Source organism: Montipora foliosa, chromosome 2 (assembly GCF_036669935.1).
Source record: "Montipora foliosa isolate CH-2021 chromosome 2, ASM3666993v2, whole genome shotgun sequence".
NCBI lineage: Eukaryota > Metazoa > Cnidaria > Anthozoa > Scleractinia > Acroporidae > Montipora > Montipora foliosa.
The window spans coordinates 28,852,941-28,869,723 of NC_090870.1; the positions used below are offsets into that span (position 1 = coordinate 28,852,941).

The window sequence follows — 16,783 nt, forward strand, 5'->3', positions numbered from 1 at the left end:
TTTTCTTGAATCGCGTGAGTTTAGAAAAGAAACAAGCAAATCCCTCAGCCTTTCTCTTCTTGCTTTCTCCTCCTGGGAAACCATTTTTTTCTTCCAACACGACGCGTTAACCCGCGAGCGTGAACCAAATTGATACTTGGGACTCCTTATTGGAACCAGTCCTTTGTATGCTGGAATGTGGCATAGCCAGCCTCGAGTTGGTGTAAACAAAGAGAGCGTAGAGACGTGACCGGAGATTCAAAAAACGACCGAACTTTGGGATTTTCTTTTCAGGGTCTGAAAAAGCTTCAACTTCTGTCGTCGCTTGGCAAGTTAGTTGGAAATATGCTTAATTACAGAAATACAGGATTTTAAAAAAAAATTATCGACCATTTTTTCAGCTAGACCGCCAGACATTCTGGGAACGAAGTTTGACAGAATTCCGCAAAATATAATGCTTTCTCCGTTGAAGTTTGTCAACGGCCATCAAAAGCAGTTTTATATCATGAAATTTCACACGGAGAGCTAGCTTGATACCTGTTAGAGAGCTTACACGACCAATCGATATCTTCTGCTGTATTAAAAACAGCGCTTCTTTTGAAAGTGTTTGTAAGAGTAACGGCAAATTGACTGAGTATTTTAGGCGTAAAAACTTCCATCTCCTCGAATAACTTAAAATCGGCTTTTACGATTTGTCTTCAAACTCTCGTCAAACGTTTAGACAAACACCTTCGGGATTAACCCTGCGTATCATTTCAAAAGTTTATATAGAATAAAGCGTAAAATTGCTGCTACTCAAAAACCACGACGTCACTGTTTTCGTTTCCCTGGTAACCTAGACCGCCATCACAACTAAATTTTTACAAACTTCAAAGCTTCCTCTAGTACGTGGTTAAAGTTTCAAAGCCTGTAGGTGCTTGCATATAAGAACTGTGTCCGTCATAAAGTCTAATGGTGATAGGCTAATTTTATTGTAGTGGAGAGCTCCTTAATTGCCCCACCCGTAACCCAGGATTAGCTGGCCCTGGGTATCCAAAGCCGTGTTTTACATGTACTTGACTGAAATTAAAGCTTTAGTTTATATCTGCTGCTTTTTTTGGGCCTCAGTTTTCCTTTGGAGGGTAAAGACAAGGCAGTGGATGTAGGAGCGATGACCGAACTGGTCGTACCTCTCAAAGATGATGAGACGGGCGTCATAGCGCAAGCGGCTGGCGCCAATCATGACGTAAGTTATAATCTAATGCACTAATAATAATAATAATAATGAGGATGAGGGTGGATAATAATATTAGTTGTGTATTACGCGTCAGAGATGCAAAACCCCAATGAGAACCGGTCCTCATGTCTCACGCGCACATGTTCGTAGAGTGATAGTTTACTAACTAGAACTAGTGTTCACTAGAGCTCTGCCCCCGCTTTTGATAACCTGTTTATGGGATGTGTATTTAATAGAAGACTAATGTGCATACGACCGTGTGAAAAATTAACGTTTCAATGCATTTTATTGAAGTTCCCATTCATGTAAGTAGTTAGCAGCACAAGTAACGTGGTTGTTGTTTTACATCGCACTACCACTCTTAGTTTGTACTGAGCTCCCCTGCTTAGAATCTGCTCAAACACATTTCTGTCTTTCAGTTATGACAGGAGGGCATTCATGAAAAGGACACGTGAGTTTTAATTACGATCAATAAAACAGGCTCAGTAGTTTGAGTAATCACATTGGCACAATTTAACCTTCCTGGCTTTGCATGCATTTCAGTAACAAAAAGAGGCCACATATTGTTATCGAGACCCTCTGGTTCTCTTCCTCTACATTGAGATAACCGAATGTTTTTTCTCAAATATCGGGTCTACAACAGGCATTGCAATCCCGTAGCCGAAAATGAACTATACAAACGTCTATGATGTATGACCAAACAGGGTCGCGAATTCTCTCAATAATGAACTGTCCTTTCTCTCGAAGACATATAATGTGAACCAGCATTGAAAAGCAGGTCTGTACATCATTCCCAAGGAATTAGATTTGATAAATATGGAAGAAACAAATGCGTATAGATTTCCTGAAAGCATCAACAGCACATGAATAAATACCATGGTTAACAAAGACAGGAATTCCTGAAGTGCCCTCTTCGAATTGTAAATCAAGCAGCCTTGTTTTAATGTTTGAAGTGTGACATATTCAAAAGGAAAGTGATGTAACAAACCTTTTAGCATCTCTTTCTTAACAATAGCGGAATGCAAACTCTTATTTTTCAGTGTTTCTATCGGTTGAGTTTGAGATTCATCATTCTGTTCTGAGATCTTTGTTGATCTGTTGTGCGCGAGTCTGTTGACCACGTTGCTGATTTGTGTCTGACAAACCAAATTTATTCAGTACGGGGTTTTGAAGTGTCTTTTTCAATGCAGAGAATCAAACTGAAGTGCCAAATGCGCACTTTAACTGTTTCTCGAAGATGGCGAGAAACGCGAAACTCGTAGATGCAAGACCTTCATATGCTCAAGAATGCTGCTAGAAGATGGCGAAGCTGGAACGTGACGAAACGCGACCTCGTGGTTGCAAGTACCCGACACCATCGTGCGCGCTTGCTAAACTATTACCCGAGACAACCGGTGCGCGCCTAGTTTCGTCAAATCGAGAATGCTTCGCCCACTACAGACACATTTCTTACTTTTTCAACAAATCTTCTTTCTCCTTGTATGTATACACGCGGGCCCTAGGGTGCCTCCTCGGGTGGCCCAAAACCCTGCGGGGGCCCATAATTAGGAGATCGGCAAAAATTTTTTTTTGAGAAATAGAAAATAAAGACTTTGTGAATCCTTCTTCTTTTGGTCTGACTCCTTTAAAATTTTAAAACTACAAATAGCATACTCACTATTGAACGGTTCTCAAGCTTGCTTTTTGATGTGCCGATCGGGAACCACATTGAAACTCCCTTGAAAGAGGCTTGGGAACTAGTGTTTCATTGTGAGGCATTCTGGGACAGAAAGTGATTTGGAAAAAGATGGCGGATTCGGAGTTACAATGCTATCCTTACGACCCCGGACTGTTCCCTCTGGAACCCTAAAAGGAAAATACCCGAGGTAAAACCCTGTTCAAGATAAAAAGTATAATAGACGCACATTAAAATAACCGTCGAAAAGGAATGTCTTAAAACTATGTTCAACCTGGACAGGGAAACCATTGCAGTGATGTCGCTTGTCATATTATTCCGGGAATACAAAATAACCTCATCTCTTGGTGATTCGCAATTTTTTGACGATGAGTAATTTACTCCGTGAAACCATTTTACGTTTTGAACATCTATAAAGAGGGAGTTATCGTTTCACGTGACCTATTGTCATGAACCTTCCCTGTAGACCGTATTGGCATAAATGTCGGCTACGTAATATTAGTTTAGTTTTGTCTTTATGCTAATCATCCTAACTAGCCTCGGTAAACACGAGCAAAATTCAAAAGAGATTTTTTGTTCCCAATTGAGGCCAGTTCGGATGATTAGCTCAAAGACAAAAGAATAATTTCTTGACCGCCATTTATGAATACGGTCAAAAAAAAAAAAAAAAAAAAAAAAAAAAATTATAGAGTTGCTTTTTACGTGACGTCACGACGAGTCTTGTTGGTGTTCCTAAACAATGGAACGGCAGCCATGTTGGTGTACCCTACTCAATCCTCCTGGATTATGAGGTCCAGGTTGTTCTCCCTTTAACTAAAGGCCACGGGAACTCGGTACTTTGATTCCCATGGAATCATGAAAAACGTTTATGTGTGCAAGCCAAAAAAAGTCAATAAATACATAAATACACCTAAGAATGAAAAATAAGATTTTAAAACAACGTCTTGGAACCAATCATGGTAAAATATAACGATTCCTTGATGTATACACCCGACCGCAACGAAAAAAAATGGCCGCCATTTTTAATATTCTTTTTTTTTGATTGCAACATTGGTCGATTTGGCCTTTCAAGGTTGAATTTTTAATTTCCACTAAAAAGCCAAAAAGGGCCAACGGCAATCAAACAAAAGAATACTAAAATGGCCTTGCCATCATTGGTATAAGATGTAATGTTAGTGGGAATTTCATTTAAACTGGAACTCTGCCGGACTTAACTAGAATTTCGTTGGCACTTGAGTTTACGGTCATGGGATTCATAGAGCCATCTTCAGAACAAAGGAGTATTAAAATAATGTCGATATGATAAAACAATCTAGTTCTTAGGCCGTCTCCAGTGTTATCAAAAATAACATACAAACATCGGTGACAAACATCAGATACTAACCGCATCATTTGAAATTTTCTTTTACTTGACGTTTCGTATGCTTCTGCATACCTCTTCAGAAAAAAACTAATAACAAAAACTATAAAAGAAACAGCTTTTTGCTGCTGACATAACCATTTGAGGTCGGCTTTAAATCTTTGGTCAACAGTGTCTCCTTTATTTAATGTCGCCACCTCTTAATTATTGTTACGTAATAGTTAACAGTTTTCAATGAGTTAGTGATCCTGTATATTTAAACTCCAATTTTGTATTACCCGTTACTTCTGCAGATTTATGCAGAAGCATACGAAACGTCAAGGAAATATAGTCTCCAATGGTGCGTTTATATATTATGTTTGTCCACCGCCGTTTGGTGTTGTTAATTTCTGATAATGTAGAGTAAGAAGGAGACCGGAAAATGGGACCATTCGTACTGATATTTAGCTCAAGGCAATTGTTTCGCGCGAATACTCTTCTGTTCGTCCTCAATAAGTGCTGATAATTCCTTTAAAAGGGGCTGCTACGCGGACGAGCCGCAAGTGTGCATCTTTTGGTGGAGTTTTCTCGTGTTCAATCGTGCTTGCGGTGAAACGAACTGAACAGTTCGTCTTAATTTTAAGGATCACAATAACCCCAAAAGGAAAATATTGCATCTATTGAGGCCGGCGCAATTCCAAACCTTGTGAAGTTGTTAGATTACCCTGAAAGCGGAGTTCGACTCAACGCCCTTAAGGTGACGGAACAGATTTTTTTTAAGCACTTACACTTCCATTTCTGTTTGCCAAAATTTGTGCGTAGACTTTTGTTTCCTGGAATCTCAAGCTACGAAGCGGTCTTTTTTGACAGTCAATGTGCTCTGCAAGGCTTCTTATATCCGTTAATTTTGCAGCTTTTATTCTAAGAAAAATATTTAGAAAATAGCATGTTTTCAGCAACAGCTGTTATCATAGAATTTCAACGGAAAAGGAGTTTTTCATAATTCGCTGATAGGGGTTTATTTGTTTCCCCAAATTTTTGACTGTTAAATTTCTGATTTTGTATCTAGGAGGCGACTCGTTTTTTTTGACGGAATTATTTAACTTTCAAATTAAGTAATTCCATCACACGCGTCACTAGACAACAAATATTGTCGATTCAAGTTTTGTTAGGGCCATAAGCAACCGATGATTGCAATTGGTATCATATGAGTGCATTTGCCTATTTTTCCCGACTAGCGAGCCTTTCGAAAGTGCCCATGCACGAATCATTTGCGTCCCCAACCTCGTTTCCTTTGCAGAAGGTAAATTTATTGAAACACTTACATTTAGGTGGTATATCTTAGGCAATCAACCCGACCTTAGCAACAAGCTCCAGTGGGCAGGACAACATTACTTGGTTCAGTACATCAGGTAACTTTTTACCTTTTTTTTAGTGAGACATGCTGTATTGAGTCGTTTGGGAAGTATTAGCAAAAATTTAGTGGTAAAAGTACCCCTGTCATATCCTCGTTTTGATGGCCAAGTTCGGTCATTTGATTGGGTATTAACTAGTAATTAAAATCAATCACAGGCAAACAATGATATCCAATGTGCACACAAAAGGCAGAGCTTGTAAAATCTTCGTTTGGTCGCCGTTTGGCGTTTACAATCCTACTACCCCCGTAGCTTGCAATTGGCTCACTGTTTGCGCCTCGCCGGCACGATCTAGTATTTTACATTCTATTTGGAACGTTTACTTAGCACTGCCATCGTCAAAGAGACCATTGCAGTCCTCGCCTTCCCTTCGTCTCCATTCCTTCTTAACTTTTGACGGCGAGCGAAGCATACGCCTCCAAAAAAAAAAAAGCAGTAGAAAGTCTGTTTAGGATGCTACAGAATCTTCAGCATGATTATCAGCCTCACAGCCAGCGTAAGCCAAGTGGAGCATATTTGGTTCCCATATGAAAGTGGGATTAGAGGATGAACGGCTAAAAGGTTATTAAAAAGTCCGGCTGGCTCAGTTGTTTTGACCATCATCGATAACTTGGCTGGACTGGTCGCGGGATCAAAACTTCGGCCGAATCCAACGTTGCAGGTATTTAAATAACGGAGGAGAAAGTGCTGCATTTGTAATGACATCTGCAAAGCCTTATGACTCTAGTCCTTCTCCCTGTCTCGGAATCAGCCGATAAACCGTAAGCCCCGTTTCATATCCCAGCCCTTCCATGTTCCTTACCCCTAGCTGCGTAACGCAAAATAACTCACACACTTATCCATTCGCAAAAATGGACTTCCCACCCACTGTGGTGGTCTGTCCTCTGTGGTATATCATCCATAGCGAGGTAAAACGCTCGAAGATACTAGCTACACCCAAGCTACTCTAGGAACAATTCTGAGGATAGATAAAATATAATGATGATAACTTCTCGACAACGTTTTGCTTTCAGAAGGAGATCAGTTTTGGTAGTCTGCGCTGCGTAGCTAGCTGGCGTTTTTGTTAGCGCGAGAGGCCAGCGCGGAGATAGTGGGAAGAGGGCCATATTTCATATTGAGGGGCATTTGCGCCCCTCCCCGTTTTTTCTTGGCGCCACCAGTACCAACAGCTACGAAGAGGAAAGTCTGAAATACAATTGAAAGCGAAGAACCTTATTCCCTCTTTCTTTTTTTCACCTCAGTAAAAAAAGCTGATCCACGATTACAACAGTCCTTATGTTCGGACGCATGCTCAGATGGCCCAGCAAGTGCTCACTTGAACACCATAACTGGCGTGATTTTTCGAGAGATACATTGACAATAGGGAAATGTATATATTCTGTAGTGTGTACAAAAAGTTGAATTATATTCTGGTTTATACGTTTGGCAGTGATTAATTGCCGAAAAAATGCCCCTAACATACACCTTATACCAAATGACCGCCATTTTAGCATTCTTTTGTTTGATTGCAAGGTGGCCTCATTTGGCCTCGCTTTTCAGTGTAAAATATGAAGAGAGAAATTCAACCTTGAAAGGGCCAGAAGGGCCATTTGCAATCAAACAAAAGAATGTTAAAATGGCGGCCATTTTTTCCGTGCGTCAGGTGTATACATCAAGAGAATCTGTTATAGTTTCGTAATGATTGGTTCAAAAATCCTTTTTTTCGATTTATTCGTAAATAATTTCTCCTTTTTGGCTTTCACATAACCGTTTTTCCATGATTCCAAGTGAATGCAAGGGTTTCCATCTTCGTCTCGCTCGCCCCCTTTGCTCGCGCGGCCAGAGCATTTAAAATCTTAAATGAACCCACCAGAAAAGTGTTTGCTACATAGGCTTTTCATGAACGAACTGGTGGGCATCGGGTGATACAGTTATGTCGTAGCGTTAGAGTTACGTATTCCAAACTCCTGAATTCCAAGCTTTTGGAAGCCAACATTCATAAAAGCGAATGTTAGGGCCCACTAAGTTTTCTTAAGGTTAGCTTTTATGCATCGTTTAGGATAGCTTTTTGTTATTTCTGTATTTCTGCAATTCAGGTGAGTTTAGTGGGAGCTTTTCCAAAATCGATGAATTCAGGATTTTGGAAACTTTTAAGACGCTAAGCTTTAAAACTCTAACTCTAATGTCATAACTCTGTGAAAACAACTCTATTGCTAGTCAAACCAAGATGGCGGGCTTCCATGTATTGAAATTATTACTTTGGATGTACAGTCAGGCCCTTCGTTTTCAAACGATTGTGTGTGTTTTGAATTTCGCTCCTTCATAGCGACGTTACAAGGGTTTAGTAACACAAAACCATGATAAATAGTAATTTTTGCGCGTCAATGCTCCGGTGCGTGAGCCCTAATTCAGAGTTAACTTAATAAAATAACCTTATAAGCACCTAGCCAAAGAAAGAAATAAAAAACTTGTAAATAATTGCTGCTGTAATGAACCAATATCAATTGTACAAATGGCCGTGTTTTCACGACAGGTCGTTGTCTCGCTTAACATTCCTGAAAGTGTTTTGTCTTTTGCAGACTTCGGTAAGCGACTTAAAAATGAGACGTGTTTTCACGGGTAAGATTAAAATGAGGAGAGCTCGCGTGCCAAACTAATAATAACATAGTACGCCTGTGGGCTTTCCGACATGAATAACCGCCGCAAGCGACTACTCATTGGACGAAAGTAATTGCCAACTCGCATAAGCGACTTGGTTTTGGTCTTAAATGAGAAGTTATATTTTGACTTTTGGCCGACTCTTAAGGAGGCTCGAAATTTGGTTTCTCTTGTTTTCACCCAAATAAAGATATTCTGTCCTTATATACAGTTAGGGTAATCATAATCACGACGAAATTTGGTTCAGGTTAATAAGTTACCCATCATAGCTTTCTCAAACATCAGCCTTTTCCTCCAAGAGAACGTTGCCCATGCGCAACGATATAAGGCCTTTTATTGAGGCTGTCAAAATCCAATATATTGTCTTTTGAAAAAAAAAAACGGGACAGTGAAAGTTTCCCAGACCTTATTACCAGATAATCTTAGAAATAATCTCTAAAATATTTTAAAATTCAACAAAATCTGTAGGTCAGTTGTGCAGAGAAATCAGTTTTTTGGAAATGTCCTCCTAATTTATTTTGTCACCTACAGATTTTTTTTTTTTTGATTTGAAAGACAAACGCTTTAAATTAATCTAAGCTAACATGCCAAAAAGGAAAAAAATCACCGTCCGGAAGCAGCGATATTAACGAGTTAAGTTGCAAGATCACCATTTACCGCATGCGTCACCCCGTCATTCGAGTGCACGCGCGAGTGGAAGCTTACAGGCCAACACAAACGGATTTTAAAAGACCACCAATCCGGTTTTGTGTACAATGCGTTCGTAGTTGTCGTAAATAGCATGTCTATTTATATTCCCATATGTATAGGAATTAGAAGAAAGGTGAATCGAAATTAGCGGTATTTGTCTATTTCTGGGGACCCATTTTGAATCATGAGCTGACGCCCAGCAGCTTTTATAATTGCGTTCGAGCGCCCTTTGCTACTGAGCATCCTTACAGCGCATGCAAATTCCCATGCCACGTCATTCATCGAGCGCGCGCGCTCGTACTAAATTGAACAATGATAACGCCGATACCCATTGCTATAGCTTTGCTTGATTTCAATTTCACGATCGTTGGATGTTCGGTGACTCCTACTTTTCTTTTCAGAGCACAGATTTTTATTTCCAACACTATCCTCCCCATTGTCCCAAAATGAACAAAAAAATCGATGTGGGCAATTCAAAATTTTTCAAGATTTCTGTCCTCGGGACATGGAATCCTGCCATCTTGCGGCTTCAAGGCGCATAAAACCGGTCTGCTAAATGCGAACCTTGTTCTTTAAGGAACCTCCACAGTTTAACTCAAATTCACTTTGAATGGGTCCACTTAAACAAAGTTTGGTAGAGAACAGTTCACTTCAAAGAAGTAATTGCAATATTGCGTTTTTGGTCAGATTAGGGTGTTCTTCCGGCAAGTTCTCTCCAAACGATTCCGGTGACCCCCCATTTTTTTGTACATTTCTGACATCACGAACTCATCAACTTTCAATGGTACAATTTGCAGAAAAAAATCATTGTTCGAAAATTTTCGCAGGCGAACGTCGTTAAGAAAGGAACTGTTTTCACGGAATTTTCGGTTGTCACTTGCTAAGCGATCTGAAAACACCCCTCGTTGAAACACGGCTAATATGCCCGAGCTACCATCAAAGCCTACATCTCATCATTTCATATACGCGGCATAACACTTCCGGTTACCATCTCATTTACAATCTTATTATTTCCGTCAACTAGCAACAAAAGGTCTCGCAATGGCCTGGTCCCAACAGTTCCGCTATAACTGCGCGCGTATTTACTAACGTCGGGAATAACACATTGTTCAATCAGCTCCTGTTTTCATCCTTCTGTCCTGGCTCGCACCGGAGCTGATAAACTTGCAATGATTTTGGTGACAAAGAATCGTTTGGATAAGGCCTGCTTCGTTTTTATTACACAACTCAAGAGTAACCAAAAACGTTTGTGTTTATATGCCTTGATTTCCAAGGTGGCGGCGGTGGCTCCTCTTCATCGGAATCAAACTCCGCATTCTCGTCTTTGTACATTTTTCCATCTGAACTCATAATCCAGCCGGCTTGCCTTAAGCGAGAAAAAGTGGTTCCCTTCTTGCTCTTTCTTCGAGACTTCACTCTCGCGTTTTGATCATTTGATTATCAGCACTGTCCTGGGGACACCTGTACGGAAGTCTGATCTGAAGTCCCCTGAGTGTCAAGTTCACTCGCAGTCTTCGCTCCGAAGTTGATGGGCGTCCGATGGCTTGCTCTATTTTGCTAACACCGCCGTATCACTTCTGCATCATGTTTGAAGATAAATCTCTTTTACCACAAAATATGGGTGTAGTGCACGCTTTTGCGTGTTTGTTTTTGGATCAAGGAAGTGACGAGGTTGTTTAGGACTGACAGAATGGTAGGTTGTGGTTTTTTCTTACTGTTTGACTCTGCACACCTTTCCATCAGAGCATTTTGCGATCCTCGAAGAGCCAACTCTGTTTGCCGTGGTGTAATTGATCAGCAATGGAGGTTCTTTTTCGTTTGAATTAATCTCTAGTTTCCCCAAGTATTGCAAGTGTCGCTCTCTTTTGCCGCAACTCAGCATCTTCTCGTAACTTTTCCAGTCTCACCTTTGCGGTCTGTAAACAGGGGAATGAATGGAGATTGAATAGAAAACCACAATTACTGAAAAAAAACGACACTTGGAACCATTCTCGAATTGAGTGAAGTGCTCTTCGCATTTCTCTGGACTATGTTTTGTCTCTTATAGACAACTGCAAAATTCCGGTGGCCTCAGCGGGATTCGAACCCATGACCTCTGCGGGTGGTGTCCCTCGGGGAGAGACAATTGCTCAAAATTATCCGGATAAGTGCTATGATAACTTCACTCTTTCGTCTATTAGCATGTTTTTTCACGTGACTTCATAGCAAACCATGTTTGTGTGTCACAGGAAAAAAGACAAAAAAGTCTTTTGACGGATTTGAGTCTATATTTAATAGCAAAACACAGAGCCATAATTTGCTATTGTTTTCGTGCACCAACATGGCCGTCTCATCACCGTGATTGAAAAAACTGACAGCCCAAAACACCCGCACCCGCCCCCACTATTCTTGGAATTTCACATGACGTCACGGCCGCCATGTTGGTTGTCCCCCAACAATGAAATGTTCGGCCCTGGTTGGTGTCCCCGATCACCATCCTCCGGGAATTGAAAGCTACTATTCTGCTAACGTCTTGTTTGTTTTCGTTGCAAAACATGGCTGGTGATTACGTGAGTGAAACCCAAGAAAAGCCCGCAATTTCAAATATAAACAGTTCTTATTCATTGAAACCATTCTCGTTCCCGAGAAGAAAACCCTTACGAAGGTAGTTCACCTTAAAGTTTTCACCATGGTTGTTTTAAATTGTCGAGTTTCTTGCTGAGTACACACAGGGCTAGGTGTGGCATCTTCAAGGTTTCTCTGTTCTCCGACAGTTGTAAAAGGGAGTTTAAGACACCGACAACGGCTACGGCAACGACAACGTCAAAAAGCGAGTAAGACTATTGGTTGAAAAAACCAAAATGAGCGTGCTGCACGTGCGGCACGCATTTTGAACATTTCTCTTCTCTCCCGTACTCGTCAAAACTACTTGAAATTTAACCAAATTTGAGGTTTTGACGACAACGTGGACAAACTACAGTGAATCTTTCAGTCTCGCTCTTTACTTCAAATCCGTCCGTACCAATCCATTTATAGGACACTTCGCACATGTGTATAATATTATAATATAAACAAGATTGAATAATCCCAAAATACTTAGAATAGCTCAAACGTACATTTTGCAGTTACTTTTTCGTCCTCCGTAGTCGTCGTGGTTTCTAAAAACTCTCCCTAAAACCTTCAAGACGGTGGGAGCTACGATCTTCACTTCGCAGTTATGAAAAGGTTAATGCTATAAGGAATAGACACGAAGGACATTGGACATTTCTCGATGACTATTACGCGATATACATAGATTAGAAGGTCACCAATGTAATATTCCCATGCAGCCAGATTCAAGTCTTTTGTATAGCGCTGATCAGCAGTGGTTCATTCAAAGCATCAATTCCGAATAGCGATGATCTACATTAATTTAAGTCCTACACCCATTTTAAACCGGTTAGCTTTCAACTTTGGTGATGGATTTCTATTTAAATATTATGAAACTTCAACACTTGCTCATCGGCTTGTTTCCAATTATCTAGTGATTATCACCTTGATGATGCAAATTTGGATTATGGTCCACGTTCAACCTTCTCTGACTTTCATGTTCTTTAAAACCCTTGGATCTTTATATCCTGCTTTTTTACTGGGTTGCCAGGTATTGCAAACCCAGTCGGGACTTCTGCGTTTTAATTTTGTTTGTTTTATTTAATTTTTATTTATTTTTTTTTTTCCGTGTCCGTAAAAGTCTTTGCCTGTCACTCCCCTGCTAATTGGTGATCTTTTGGTTTGATATAGCCTTCTACTCGTATTTTCTTACGATAGAGAAGGTAGTGGAAATGCTGTAGATTTCTCTGGTGGACCGGCACAGTAGAATGATAAACTTAACCGGCAATGGCGTCGAAAGTCATGTAACGCGAATGGCCGGTTTTAGTGGATCTTTGAACAAAATATACCCTTATTACGATCAATAACGGCAAGTCAATGGATAGCTGAACAAGACAAGTTTGGAATCTTAAAAGCGAATCGAGTACTGGACTTCGACAAAACATCTTTCGCCCGTCGACGAGCCGTCGTTTAACCAGGGTGGGCTGTTAATTAGAACACTGAAGATTTCGTTGGGTATGAGATAATATTGAATTCAAAGACTAGACCAGGTGGATTGGCTGGAATCTTCAAGCGTTTAAAAATCGCTGAAAAGGTAAGATTATTTTCGTATCGATGCAATGGCGGTGTCTTCACCACATGTTCCTTTGATCTCACCTAATTGTTTTTGTCCCTCCAAATATTCGCTTGTTTTTCGCTTTTCGTCTCTAACATATTTACCTTTATTACATGTCCCGTGAATAGTCTTATCTTTTATCCTCTCGGGACTGAATTTTCCGTCGAAAAATCGGTTATTTGGGGGTTTTTTCGCAAACAGAGGTTAATTATTCGTAAAGCGATCGCTTCCTGTTGCCGTTATCAACGGGTCGCAAATTTGACACTTTTAATCGCATTATCCCATAACGCATTGATCGCTAATCCAATTCTTCCTACAATCTAAAATATATGCCTCTATCTTTTTTCGGTCGAAGTTATGTCCAAGAAAGCAGATAAATTTGCAGAAATTTTAGTTTTGCAATCTAAAATCCAAAAGTTCGAAATCAAACGCTAAAATGACCCCAATTTTCCTGGTTTTTCTCAAAATTTTTCGTTCAACTTTCCGCTTTTATAAAATGTTTCAGTTGTCTGTAAATAAATGCTATGCCTGTTGGAGAGCTTATTTTCTTAACTTTAAAATGAGTTATTTTTTTTCCCCTAACTTTAAATATTTTTTGAGAAAAAAAAACAATTTTTTGGCGATGGGCGGATTTACCGCGGTTTTCTCGCGGTTGGGACAGTATGAAAAATGGTAATAGGCCGGTAGCCAGGTTTTTAACCTCCGAAAAGGTGATCTTTTTCGTCGTACGAACGTGTGCGGCCCTGTGAGCCAAAGGGCCTCTGCTGGTATGACTTCTAGGTGACCCCTTAATAACTTCTTAATAACCGAGCGAGAGGGCCGTAGTGGGGAATATTGGCCCTAGGTCGTGGCCGTGCGGACCGAACGCAGCGAGGTCCGTACAAAAACGACCGAGGGCCAAAATTCCCCAGTAACGGCTCGAGCTAGCTCGGTTAGTAAGTTGTTTATCTATATGGTTTTTTAATTACCTTTTGCTTTGTTTTTGAAAGCCCGTAATCGCCCCGTGGGCATTAGGGGAGAATTAATGCCCTACAAGTCAGGCACAATTAGCCCATAATAGCGCGCGTTAGATCGGCTACAACACAAAGCCATATAATAAAATGTCCTTATTACAGGCCTAGCTCTCCGCGTGAGCGGTCAAGAATGCACCAACTCGCTCGCTCTGATTGGCTACCCGAGCGGGCATAGAGATGGAGCGATACTGCCCGCTCGGGATTTCTCGCTTGGGCCCTCAAGATCAAAGATCATTTTTTTTTGGTGTTTTTAGTCATATAATAAATCCTTTCTTTGACCAAACTTGTTTGGTCAAGATAGCTGGATCTTGGCCTCGTTCTTTTTTTGTTTGCGTGTTTAATTTGACCTCGACTTCATCTCGGTGCCATAAAAACGCAAAAAAAAAAGAACTTGGCCAATATCCAGCCATCTTGACCTCACGCTTGTCCAATATCCCATACTGATATGACCCCCCCGCCTGAAAAAAATTGCCTGGAAAGCTTGCACAACCGTACCACCGGCAACCCTCATTGTACCCTCACGGAGGGTCCAGTTCAAATTAATTGACGAGAAGTACTTCATACGTAACTGAAAGTGAAAGAGGAAATGTCTTTTTTCGTCTATCTCCAAGTAACACTCACCGTTATCGACGCGCAATTTTAGCAATTGTGTAGAGAAGCTAGTAAAATGTTCAGGACGTCCCGGTGGTTTGAATCCATGACCTTTCCGCAATGCCGGTGCGACGCCTCTAACCAACTGAGCTATGAAGCCAGGGATTGTTGTTAGCTGGTCATTCTGTGAGTTCCAGCGTTCCCGTGATGAATGAATCAATGAACGAAATGGTACATTAAATGAATCATATTTTGAACTGCGGACATGAAATCAAGTGAAGCTATGATCTTCACAATCGTGAAAGCAATTTTAGCTTGTTAATAATAATAATAATAATAATAATAATAATAATAAGTATATAAACACTAACAATAATAATAATAATAATAATAATAATAATAATAATAATAATAATAATACACTACTAATAATAATAACTTATATAGGATCTTTCAAGGATCCTAAAAAGATCCTTTGGACCTGTGGCTTGAAAAGATCTTTTTGATTAGATGACAAAGATCTTTCCAAAGATCCTTGACACGTTCCTTAAATATTAATAGAGGATTTAGCAAAGGATTTTCTAAGATCTTTATAAAGATCTTTTCAAAATCATTCAGTTTAAAAGATCCTTTCAAGAATCCTTGGAAGATCCTCAAAGCTTCTTGAGAATCTGCAAGGATCCTTACCAAGATTTTGAAACTTAATCTCACTGGGATCTTTGCAGGATCCTCACAAGATCCTCACTGGCGCTTTGAGGATCTTTACAACTCCTAATTGCAATTGAAGATATTTAAAGGAACTTTCATAGATCGTTCAAGGGACCCTTGAAAGATCCTCATCTTCACAGATTTTTGCAGTTCCTTGACGATCTTTAAGGATCCTTGAAGATACTCAAAGATTCCTTTGAGTTTTTTCACCAGGGTAAAGGGTTAAGCTATGGTTAAAGTGTTGCAACCGGCATTGCGAGGTCACGGATTCAAACCCCGCTAAAAGCCTGAAGTTTAGCAATTGCGTTCACAACTGCGAAGATCATAGCTTCCATTTATTTCATATCTGTAGTTCAATATATGATGTCATTTCATATAGCATTTCGTTTCATTAATTAAAACCTTGGGCAATAATTTACATCTGATTTCTCAAATGGCTCGATAACGGCGACTGAAAGTGAGAAAGCTTGAGAGGGGAACGCCTTATCCGCTTCCAGGATAACTTAAATTGCCCCTGTAATAAAAAAAAAACACTTCCTTTTTTTCCTTCAGATTTTTTGAAAGTGTGTTTGCTTAACACCTGACTGGCAAAATTTTTGAGCTTTTGATTTTTATCCAAACGGCCGGTTACTTTGAGTGTAAGTTTGGGATTTCACGGTCCGCCATTACTCACGTTCCAACCTGACCGATTGGACCTCAGAACGTTGGATCCAGGGAAAAGTGAACGTCATAGGCTCACTAGCTTAAAATTTCAGCGTGTGCAACGCAGCTTTATTATATATGCAAAGCGTGAGTTTAAAAGTCTGAAATCCCAAACCCCCCGTGCTGTCAAGATTATTCTGCGGCGTACACACGTCTTTGCATTCTTAAAGGGGCTAGTTCACGCAATTTTAGGCAATTTCAGCACTGGGGGGGGGGGGAAAAGCGAATGGTCGTAGAACGACCTAATATCAAAATAACTGTTCGAAAAACTATAGAAGAACTCTCACAAAACACCGGGAAGCCAAGAAAGTCCATGGATATACAAAACTGGAGAGGATTGAAATGGATTGATTTTGGTAAATTTGAAAAACGTCGGCCCGCCTTTTTTTCAACTGTATATTAGTTTACTATCAAAATGTCATTACAACAGCTGTGAAATCAGTCTCAGGATTTATGTGGCCGTAATTTTTGCAAATGAAAGACTTCTGGCTTTGCCAACTTGTAACGTTTAGATCTCATAATTAACAAAAGTGAACAAAATTAACTAAAAAGCGTTGACCTTCCCCTTTACACTAGTGAGCATTGACGTCCATTTTCTCCTCGACTCCAGTTCTCTTCAAGAACATAATGTTAGT

The 16,783-nt window shown here is 40.2% G+C and overlaps 1 pseudogene; it reads right to left on the reverse strand.

The window, feature by feature from the left end:
* Positions 1-10,178: 10,178 nt before the first annotated feature.
* Positions 10,179-16,783, reverse strand: part of LOC137991448 (sodium channel modifier 1-like) — an 18,975-nt pseudogene continuing 12,370 nt past the window's right edge.